This window comes from Hetaerina americana, unplaced genomic scaffold (genome assembly GCF_022747635.1).
Source record: "Hetaerina americana unplaced genomic scaffold, ioHetAmer1.1.p SCAF_2, whole genome shotgun sequence".
Lineage (NCBI taxonomy): Eukaryota > Metazoa > Arthropoda > Insecta > Odonata > Calopterygidae > Hetaerina > Hetaerina americana.
In genome coordinates, this window is record NW_027286763.1 from 101549165 (window position 1) to 101561220 (window position 12056).

The following is a 12056-nucleotide window of genomic DNA, read 5'->3' on the forward strand; positions in this document are numbered from 1 at the left end:
CACCAAAAGCTGTGGGGGTAAGTATGACCCGTTAGCCAAATTGGCTTTTCGGATTTTTTTTCATTTTTTCTATACGCTCTAGAAGCGAGCAAATGTGAAGATGGGTCACTCTCAATGCCCGCCTTCGATTCCCGGCGAGAAAACCGGAGACCCTTTCCAGGGTATCCAAGGGTTTTCAGGGTACGGGAATATCATTGTCGAAAGGACACCCCCTATGTACCCCTTAGCGGGTTGAGCACCGTGGGGGTACTCAGTACTATCGTACTGAGTATTTTCCAGAACTTTCAGACCGATCGGACCAGTGGTTTTGGCCCTATGGCCAAAAAAGCCGAAATTTTCGGGAATTATGCTCAATAACTCCGTTGTTTGAAGAGATAAAAATATGATTTAAATTTGAATGTTTATCAGAAAACAGCTGGCTACCGATTCCGCGTGGAATTAATCGTAAAAATATTAGGGTTCACCCTAGGGTAATAAGGGTATAGTAAAATCTCCGACTGAAGTACCCTTTTCAAAATGCTATATGATACGGAGCATAAGTGTTTACTATTCCCAATTTCTAAAAGTTTGATATACCAAATAGGTAGGTCACTATTCCTAAAAGAAAGGATAAGAATTAGGCGGTGGCGTTTACAAAAAACCCTCTAGATAAAAATATGGTTTAAATTTGAAAGTTTATCAGGGAAAATTTAGTTATCTATTCCGCATTGAATTACCCGTAAAATTATAAGTGTTTACCCTTGGAAAACTAAGGGTATGGAAAAATCCCTAATTGAGGTACCATTTTTAAAATTCTGTACGATACCAGACATAAGGGTATAACATTCCCAATTTCTAAAACTTTGATATACCAAATAGGTGGACCAAATATATAATGTTTTCTCTAAGGAATAGGGATACAAAATTGTGGAAATTCATATACATTAAAACGAACATTTTGTTTCAAATAATTTTTATTTGATTATTTTTTTTACATATAAAAAACTTTTCTTGGCTATAATTATAAATCATAACCTCCCCCACCGTCATTGTAAACATTCGGGGGAGAAAAAGTTTCTTCTCCCTCCCCCGAAAAAAGATTGTCGCCACCACCCCCTCCCCGAATCGGGTGGTCATCATCTCCACCTTCTCCACCCGGTAGCGGGTTTCCTCCTCCAAATCTTCCTTCTTCAGAAATGACCCCTCCTCCTGCAACCGAAAGAATCTTTCCCGGATGCTAGCCTGCCAGAATAAAAATAGGTACCGTCAGTAGATATTAATTACACTTCGAGCATTATTAAAATTTGATATAACCAGTTAAAAAAGCTACCACAGAAGTTGATGAAGAGGTCAACGCTTCGGGTGACGTTGAGGTGGAGGTGGTGACGCTGACAGTGGGGGTGCTGTTAAGCGTCGTGGTTGAGGGGGTGGACTCCATCCTACAAAGGTAAAAACGAAAACTTTGTATACAATAAATCATATGTTTATATATATATTAATCGTTACTCACATCAATTAACTGGAGGGTGATTAGAACTGCCAAAACCACCCTGTCCTCGGTTACTATTAGAGGTAACGTCATCAGACACTACAAATGAAACATCTGTAGCGATTCTTTCAAGGATGATTTGACATATTCTAGCTCCTCTTCTCACCAAAAAATCCTCATCACTATGGTTATAGAGGAGAACCTTAATTTCCCCCCTATAATCAGGATCAATTACACCCGCCCCAACTTCTATCCCATACCTCAGCGAAAGACTAGAGCGGGATGCGAGTCTCCCGTAAAATCCTTTGGGGATTTCAAGGGAGAATCCGCAAGGTATTAAAGCCCGCCCCCGCTTAGGAATTATATCCCACTGGACAGCACTAATATCATATCCAGCAGGGCATTCATAGCATGGCATAGGGGTACTTGCAAACGGGTGTAGTTTCCTAATGATGATGGAAATTCTGAAAATTTTAATATGATAAATATATATATTTAAGACCCCTCCTCAACCATATTCAAATAACATTTAAAATAATGGTAATTATCTCTAAGTCATAATTACCCAGAAGCAGAAGTAGTAGCCTCCATGATTATGATTTTTGGTGCAGGAGTGGTGACAAGACTGGAATATGGTGCAATTCGGCAATTCGGCAATGAGCGGCGATGATCAGAGGAGAGCGGATAATAGCGACGGTAGTAGATCTCTGCCAGGTGTTGAATGATGGAGACTCAAAGCTGAGGGTTTATATACAGGAACGCTTCTGTAGAGCATCATGCTACGTGCTAAAACTAGGAAGTTAGAGGAGGAGGTTGCATTAAGCAAGATCGGATAGTGGAGTGGGTTTTTTTTCACTCCGCTGACCTCACTCGTTGAACATATCCCAACATCCTTGAGAGATTCCTCATCCTCCTTAATCTCTTTCAATAACAACTCCTTGCATGTCCTCGGATGTTCGGCATTGAGCATTGCATTTTTTCAGTAGAAGCTGCCAACTCCAAAGACCTTGGCACATGCTCAGGTTGCGTCGAAGGATAATTGAAAGGAAATACCTGAACTAGTCAATTCCATCCAAGCACATGCGTAGATGATGAAATTACTTGATTTCAACTAGGTAACCTTCTTGCGCGGATGTTCGGCATTGAGCATTGCATTTTTTCAGTAGAAGCTGCCAACTCCGCAAACCTTGGCACATGCTTAGGTTGCGTCGGTGGATAATTCAAATGGTTGAACTAGTTAATTCCATCCACATCCAGACCAGCACATGCACAGATGATGACATTACTTGATTCTAACTAGGTGGCCTTCTTGCACGGGTGTTCCGCTGAGGGAATTAGCTTTTATTTCTATAAAACTCCACTTCTGAGAGTTAAGTTTCCATTTCCTCCAGAGCAGCTTAGAGAGCTATTACGGACCGATTTCACCTCCCGAATCATCAGCTGTATTCATTGACGTCAGGAGTAAGTACATATCATTAATAATCGCATTAATTTCTTAGGGTATATGCAATACCTAAAAGAAATTCATATATAATTGATTTTATCAATAGGATTGCATAGTTTGTTAACTAATCAGAAGTAGTAATATATATACAGCAATGTCTAACGTAAATTCACTATATAAAATATCATTATTAAAGTTATCAAAATATATTGTTCAAAGCGCATTCGTTAAGACGGAGAAGAGACAATCACCGGGTATCTCATTTAGACATTGTTTGCAGAGTAAAGTTGACATAATCTTGTACCATTTATCCGATTCAATACCTCGCACTACGTTTAATCATATTGAGCAATATACTATTGCAGAAGAATACGAGTTTCTGTTCGAACGGGGTTATGAAGTAGATGATATTCGTTACGAGGTTTTTCTACCTCTAGATCCTGCACTTAATGTAATGAGATGAAAATGTATTTTTTCATACGTATCATTTTTTTATTTTATTTCAGCAACAGCTCAAAGAACCTTTAATCATGCCCTCTATCCAAGAAATTCTAGAAAATTACAATGCTGGTAGCTATCACAATTCGGAAGAATTAGAACAGGCATTAAGTGACATATATATGAAAATAGTGTTTGATGACGATAACATTTCTGATATGGGGACGTATAATCGAATGAAAAATGCGCTGGATAAGGCAAAGGGAAGAAAATTTTGCACTTCCTGTGAAATCTTCTATGACATTGACGAGGCTATGCCTCATGAGAATACCAACGCGCACCGGATTAAAATCAACGAGCAAATAGGGAGAGGATTCAATGAAATTGAATCAGCTATTCGTTCCAGACTGAAAACATTTTGGATTACTCCCGTGGAAGATGGTGAACAGGACGTGATCTCATTTCTCAATAACATCAAAACTCAGTTGATCGAAAAGATAAATGATCAAATAGTGGAAAATAGTGCCATTAAATTCAATCTTGTTTTAATTTGCAAATTCAAAAAGGGTGAGAGGGATTAAATGAACGCTTCCTTCAAAACCAACAATCGCAGGTTATTGTTAGCAGATGAAATTGAGGAAGTAATCAATGAGACATTTTCTAAACTTTTAAAAGAAAAGTCCGAATTTCACACTAAAGGTTCAGGATGGGCCTTATCAAATGTGCTAGGTTTAGAACTGCGAATAAACAAGTACACGCCATTTCGAGGATCAACATTCATTGAGCTGCCTATAAAAATTAGGAATACTAAATCCGTTATCAATATCAGAAATGATGATCAATACTGCTTTAAGTATGCCATTTGGGCCAAAAATATCGATAAGGATCCTCAAAGAGTTTCCCAGTATAAGACACGAGCATGCCATATGGGTTACAATTGGGACTGCATCGCGTACCCGGTGGAGCTGAAAGATATTCCCAAATTCGAACGTGTCAATAATATTTCAATCAACGTTTTTGGTCTGACAGATAAGAACCTCGTGTACCCACTAAAAATTGTAGATCATGAGCTCGAGGATCATCGCGACCTCCTTTACATTAGCAACGAAACAACCGCTCACTATTGTTGGATTAGGAATTTTGATAAATTGATTCACTCCCAAATTACGAAGCATTCTAATAGAATATTCACTTGCAAACGCTGCCTCACACATTACCGGAGTAAGCACAGGCTAGAAGAGCATCAACAGCTATGTAAAGGTACAGGCGAGCCGAGTAAAATCATTCTACCTGACGAGGACAATAAAAGTTTACAATTCACAAACTTAAATTATTCTTTTCGGGTACCTTTTGTCATTTACGCTGACTTTGAATGTCTTCTGGAAAATATTAGTACCTGCGAGCCTTATCCTTACTCATCTTATACTAATTTAATGCAGAGACATACCCCATTCAGCTTTAGTTACATCGTAGTGGGACCTGAGGGATGCGAGGACCCATACCTGTACCGAGGTCCCAATGCTGCTAGGGTATTCATTTTACGGATGAAAGAAGAGGCTGAAAAAGTTTGTAAACTTTACAAAAATATTATTCCAATGAATCCTCTCACTCCAGAGGAAGACTCAGATTTTGAAACTGCAAACGCATGTCACATTTGTGGTAAAGAATTGAAGGAGAATAAAGTTAGAGACCATGATCATTTGACAGGAAAGTATAGAGGACCTGCGCACTATTTTTGTAACATTCAATATAAAATGCCGAATTTCCTTCCAATCTTTATTCATAACCTCTCATCATATGATGGGCATTTCATCGTACGAGAGCTTAACTATGATGACAGGGAAATATTTATAATTCCAAATTCTGAAGAAAAATATATATCTTTTTCTAAGTCTATCACGGAAAATTTCAAAATTCGGTTTGTTGACACGTTTAGATTCATGCCTACCTCTCTAGCTTCATTGGTTGCCAATTTAACAGAGTTTAAATGCACAAGCACAATATTCGGTGAAAAGACAAATTTAGTTACACGAAAGGGGGTTTATCCCTATGATTACACTGATTCGTTGAATAAACTCGATGAAACCTTGCTCCCGGAAAAGGAGAATTTTTACAACAGACTGACCGATGAATATGTATCTGACGAAGATTATCAGCATGCAGAAAATGTTTGGGACGCATTTGAATGTGAAACACTCGGCGATTACAGCGATGTCTATCTGAAAAGCGACGTGACCCTTTTAGCTGATGTTTTTGAAAATTTTCGTGACGTATGCTACAGCGCGTATAAACTAGATCCTGCGTGGTATTATACTGCTCCAGGTTTAACTTTTGATGCAATGCTCAAATACACTGAAATAGAACTAGAGCTTTTGACTGACTACGACATGATACTAATGATTGAAAACGGCATCCGAGGAGGAATTTCACAATGCTGTAAAAGGTACTGCGAATCGAACAATAGATACATGTCAAGTCATGACCCAGATTCAGGTCCAACCTATTTGACATATCTAGACGCTAACAATCTCTATGGGTGGGCCCTTTCGAGACCCCTTCCCTACGGTAAATTTCGATTGTTAACACAGGCAGAAATTGATGATTTAAACGTTGAAAATGTTCCCGAAGACAGTGAAACTGGATATATTCTCGAAGTTGATCTTGAGTACCCACATAGGCTACACGATACACATTCAGATCTCCCTCTTTGCCCGGAAAACAAGACACCACCTGGCGGTAAACATAAAAAACTGCTAACAACTCTCGAAAATAAGAGTAAATATGTAATTCATTACGTAAACTTGAAACAAGCTTTAGAACTAGGACTGGTGCTGAAGAAGGTGCATAGAGTAATCAGGTTTAGTCAATCACCTTGGTTAAGGACCTATATTGATTTGAACACTGAGAAAAGAAAAATGGCCGTCAATGATTTTGAGAAGGATTTCTATAAACTGATGAACAATGCAGTATTTGGGAAAACAATGGAGAACGTGAGGAAACGTATGAATATGGAATTAGTGGTAAACGAAAAAAGACTACAAAAACTAATTAATAAGTCAACATTTCTGGATAGGACGATTTTTCACGAGTGTTTAGTTGCCATTCACATGCGGAAGGCAGTCATAAAAATGAATAAACCTATATATATAGGTTTCTGTGTCTTGGACTTGAGTAAGACTTTAATGTATAACTTTCATTATAGAACAATGCTTCCGAAATACGGGGAAAATATATCCCTCGCCTACACCGATACTGATAGCTTCATATATGAAATAAAAACGGATGATGTGTATAGGGATTTTCTGGGGAACCTAGATGCATTTGACACGTCGAATTATCCAAAGGATCACTTTTGCTTTTCTGAACAAAATAAAAAAGTAATTGGTAAATTCAAGGACGAATGCGATGGAAACCTAATGACACATTTTGTCGGATTACGTAGTAAACTTTATTCGTTCAAGGTAGAGGGAGGTAAAGAAAAGAAGAAAGCAAAAGGAATAACGAAAGTTGTTAAGGAAAAAGGTTTAAAATTTAACGACTATGTACAATGTCTCCGGGAGAACTCGGTGGTATTTCGAAAAATGAACGTGATACGGAGTAAAATGCATAATATTTACACCATGGAGATGAATAAAGTCACGCTGAATGCATCCGACGATAAGCGATACCTTTGTGAAGACGGGATAAAAACGTTTGCGTGGGGTCACTATAAAATTCCACGAAAACGAACGCATAATGATGCTTTTAACGGCGATTGAAATTATAAAAGAAAGATATTTTTAATCTAAATTTCAGTGTTAACCAAAACGTTAGCCTGGAAGCATCCATTTACCTGTATTTGCGCGGGTCCCTCAGGCTGCGGGAAAACCACATTTGTCACGCAGTTTTTGGAAAATTTAGATTATATGGTGAATAGCCCGATACGTGAAATAGTATGGTGCTGTGCTCCTGGAAGTGAACCAAGCATTAGAATACCCGTTCAATTTCGAACCGAAATACCGCCTTTCGAAGAATTTGGTGGTGTGCCAACGTTGTACGTGATTGATGATTTAATGAGCGAAGGGGCCTATAGCAAAGACGTCTCTAAACTGTTCACTAGAGGAAGCCATCACTTTAACATTTCGGTTTTCCTAATTACGCAGAATATTTTTTATCAAAACCCGCAAGCGAGAAACATCTCGCTAAATTCCAAGTATATCGTTGTCTTTAAGAATCCTAGAGATAGGTCGCAATTTGGTCACTTGGCTAGGCAGGTGTATCCGGAAAAATCGGGGGAATTGGAGAGGGTATATAAACAAGTTACGCAAAAACCATTCGGTTATTTGGTTCTGGATCTTGGTCAGGACTCAGACGAGAGGTTTCGTTTTAGAACGAAAATATTTCCTAAAGACGGGGCAACTGTAGTTTACATGTCCCTACACGATGAAAAGATTGAAGAACAATAAACATTTGCTCCACGTCTTAAAATCGGCAAAACCAAAACTTCGCACTGCGATTGTTAAAACCTCGGACGACGAGTTGATCAAAGCCATTTGCGATTGTTGTTTGAATACACTTAACGGGAACCATAAGATAGATAATAGGTTAAAACAAAAACTATCCAAGCATCGTAACACGTTGAGAAAGTTAGCTGTGCGGGGGGCGAGTGTGAAGAAGAAACGTGCGCTGCTCGTACAAAAAGGTGGTTTTTTACCATTATTGCTGGGATCAATTTTAAGCGGTGTCATCGGTAGCCTGCTGGGAAAATGAGCCTGCGTAAGATGCTAGTCGTGACTCCGGAAGTTTTTGATCGAAGTCGTGTAAAGGCTAGGTTGAGTACATTGGACAAGGAAATGAAAGGTGTGTTGGTTAAGAAAAGTATAAAGGATATTGATAAGTGGCATTTGTATAAAAGAATACTCGATAAATACCTTGACGCCGTCTCAGATATAAACTCCCCCGTACACGTTCCAATAGTCAAGTCCTTGGTAGAAACACCAACGAGGTCACGAGTTGCTGACGAGAGAGAGGAAATCCCCGCATTGAGAAAAACTCTGGCAGAAGTGAAAAGGTTGAATAAAGATTTAGACTCGACATGGGGACGCATACACGAAAGGCTAGGGGGAATGGAAAGCGTAACGTCAACGAGAAAAAAACGAAACCTATCGCGAGAAAGAAAACAACAGCTACCGTCTCCAAGAAAAATTCCGAGAAAAAGCGAGCGCGTAAGAAAACCGAAGACATACGGTCCGGATTGGGACACGACGTGATTGAGAACATATATAATAGCCCAGAGCACCCTGCCGGGTTTTCATCGGTTGAAAAATTATATAAAGCTACGGGAATAGGCCGAAAGGTGATTCGTGAGTGGTTAGAATCTCAAGAGGCATATACACGACACAAACCGGTGAGGAAAAGGTTCCCCAGAAATCACTATAACGTAACTTACATTGATGAGTGCTGGCAGTGCGATTTGAATGATTTGAGAAGATTGAAAAAATACAACAACGGGTGCTGTTACATTATGACTATAATAGACCTATTCTCCCGTTTTGCGTGGGCGAAAGCTTTGAGGACAAAGAGGCCGGAGGAGATAATTGAAGTATTTAAGGCTATATTTCGCGAACGCAAACCATTGAAAATTCAGAGCGATAAAGGGGGTGAATTTGTTAATAGTAAATTTAAAACTTTTCTCTCGAATCGAGGGGTAAAGTTTTACACCACAAATAATCCGGACATTAAGGCTAGCCTCGTTGAACGTTTCAATCGCACGCTAAAGTCTAAAATGTACAAGTATTTCACGAAATACACAACCTACAAATATGTCGATGTGCTCCCAAAACTCATTAGTAGTTATAACAATTGCGTTCATTCTAGCACAGGTATCGCACCCTCCAAAGTGAATGCAAAAAATGCATTTTCAATCGCTAGTCACATGAGGAAACCACTTACTAGCAAGGATTTTAAATTGAACGCGAATGATTATGTGAGAATCAGTAAGGAGCGACTTCCATTTACCAAAGGATACACTCCAAACTATACTAGTGAAATATTCAAAATCGCGGACGTGGATCGATCGAGGTCAATACCGACATATAAATTGAAGGACCTTAACGGTGAGGATATAAAGGGTAGTTTCTATGTGGAAGAACTAGTCAAGGTGAATGTGTCCTCCGAGACGGAATATAGGATAGAAAAAGTTTTGAGACGTAAAGGGAGTGGACCTAAATTGGAATACTTTGTCAAGTGGGAAGGATACCCATCCTCATTTAATTCTTGGATTCCTGCCTCCTCCGTGCGTACATTATGAACGAATTTTATCTTACACTACCTAGCGACAGTTCGAGGGATTTCTATCCGAGAAATACGATAGCTAACTACAAAACAAAATTGAGTCATCGTATCGATTTGATGAATGATGATTGGTACGTAGGTCTGGCGGAAATTTCCCTTCCATCTATTCATATTCTTTCTGGTGAAGTTAGAGAGGAAATTGGAGATGCTGGAACTTTGGAGGAAGAAGAAGCGTCTTCTAAAGATAATAGAACGCGAAATGAAAAGGGATTAGTTCGCGGAGAGATAGGAGGAGGACCGAGGTATGAATCTAGCGACGTTAAAATTACATTAAAAGATGGTTCGTTCTTTGTGGTACCTACTGGCGCATACGAATCACTAGGTAAGGCATTTGTCAAACCATTCCTCGAACTAGATAAAGCGAAACGTATAGCAGTACAAACGGAAATCTTTAATGCGAATAATGATGATCTTCCATTCGCTGAAAACGTATCAGGATTGAGTGAGCGTATAGAACCTGGCGTGTTAATTACTGCTAAAAACGTTACTTACACTTTACTTCCGGGCACGTATAATTCCTTTCGAGATTTATTTATTACTACTCTGTCAGATTTTAGTACGATTAGTAGAAATTACATTCGTGGAGACATATCAGGTATAATATCCATACTAGCAGCGAAGGAAGCACATGCAATAAACAAAAGCGATGTGGTAAAAGGAATCATAGCAAACTCCTCTTCCAACATATATGTCTACACAGATATAATCAAACCGCAATTTGTGGGTGATTCGCTCAGTCGATGCGTACGCATCTTGAATACTAAAATTGGTGAATATCAGACATTCAATCCGATATATTATTTCCCCGTTGAGAAGAACCATATCGAAAGCATCGAAATTCTACTGAGTGATAAACTCGGTGAGCCCATATCTTTTCGTAGTGGTGAGCAAAGCTCTATAATAGTGTTACACTTTATAAAAAAGAACTAATTCACGTTAGTTTATCATTCTGCGTCGAGATGGCATCGGTGGTGGACCGATATTACAGTTATTATGCGAAGCAGGTGGGGGGAGAGATTGGGCCATTGTATAGAGCTTCGTACAGGGTACAAAAGGGACGAGGTATTGGAAGTTTTCTCGCAGGTCTGTGGCGTTTTGCTAAGCCATTACTATTCAGCGGACTGAAAAGTTTGGGTAAGGAAGCAGCGAGTGCGGGAGCGGCGGCACTCGCGGACCTTGGGACTAAACCGGTAAAGGATATACTGCGCAGTAGAATAAACGAGGCGGGGCAGAACTTGAAACGCAAGGCCGAGGATAAGTTGAAAGGTATGACTGGTGGACGATTGAGGTTCGTGAAACGTCCAAGGCTAAATAAAATAAAACCCGTTGGTGGTAAGAAAAAACAGCATTCGAGTAGAAGGCGGAAACGAGGAAAGGTCGCGCTGAGTGATATTTTTTCATAATGAGTGAGCACATGCTGAGTTCGCTGGACATATTCCAACCCAATCCTCCGATACAGACGAACATTCTCTCGAAGCGACTTGTATCATATAAACCCATCTCTTCGTTGGATAATAGATCCGTTATCGAATTTCTAATAAAAGATTCTGGAGATGCGTACAAGGACTTGAATAGCGTTTATCTGAGACTTAAAGTGAAACTCTGTAAAAAGAATTTAACTGACTTTACCGATAGTGATACCAATCAGCCGGGAGTCGTCAACAATCTTCTCCATTCTCTCTTTGAACAGTGTAATGTATATTTCAATGGAACTCTTGTCACACCATCCGAGGATAATTACCACTATAGGAGCTTTTTCGAAAACGCGTTAAACTATGGGGTCGATGCGAGCAGAACGCACCTGCGTAATGTAGGCTGGGAATTAGATACGGGAAATGATATCGATAAGACGGATTCTTCCAATGCAGGGTACACGAAACGAAAATCATGGTTCAAGAATAGCACCGAGGTGGAACTATTTGGTAAATTGCACGTGGACGTGTTCAATCAGTCGCAACTATTGCTGGATCGAGTCGATGTTGGAATTAGGTTGATGCTTGCACCTCCCTCCTTCTATCTCATGGAGGGAGAAGAAGGAGTCTTGAAAATTCTCGACGCTACTCTTTCCGTGCAACAGTTTGAAATCAATCCGTCCATATTGGTGGCGCATAGTAAAATATTACAAAGTGGGAAAAATGCGAAATATCATTACAAAAGAACTGAACTAAAGACTTTTACTATACCTGCCGGAGGTCGAACCTTGAATATCGATAATGCTATTGTTGGACGGATACCTAACACAATCGTTTTTGCAATGGTAGATAATGAATCATATGCGGGCAGTGTGATGAGGAATCCGTTCGCCTTATCTCATTATTCATTGGAGAATTTTTCAATGTTTGTAAACGGTGTTCAGATTCCTTCGGAAGGTTT

At 39.5% G+C, this 12056-nt stretch overlaps 1 long non-coding RNA gene across 2 annotated transcripts; it reads right to left on the minus strand.

Annotated features, from left to right (window-relative positions):
* Nucleotides 1-950: 950 nt before the first annotated feature.
* LOC139687933 (uncharacterized) lies at nt 951-2051 on the minus strand. Of its 2 annotated transcripts, none has more exons than XR_011700698.1 (4): nt 2034-2051; nt 1490-1932; nt 1310-1418; nt 951-1221 (listed from the first exon to the last, which is right to left on the minus strand). It is a non-coding gene; the product is annotated as an uncharacterized lncRNA (long non-coding RNA). The 2 variants fall into 2 exon arrangements; XR_011700699.1 differs by having other exon boundaries at nt 1310-1439.
* Between the last annotated feature and the right edge of the window lie 10005 nt (nt 2052-12056).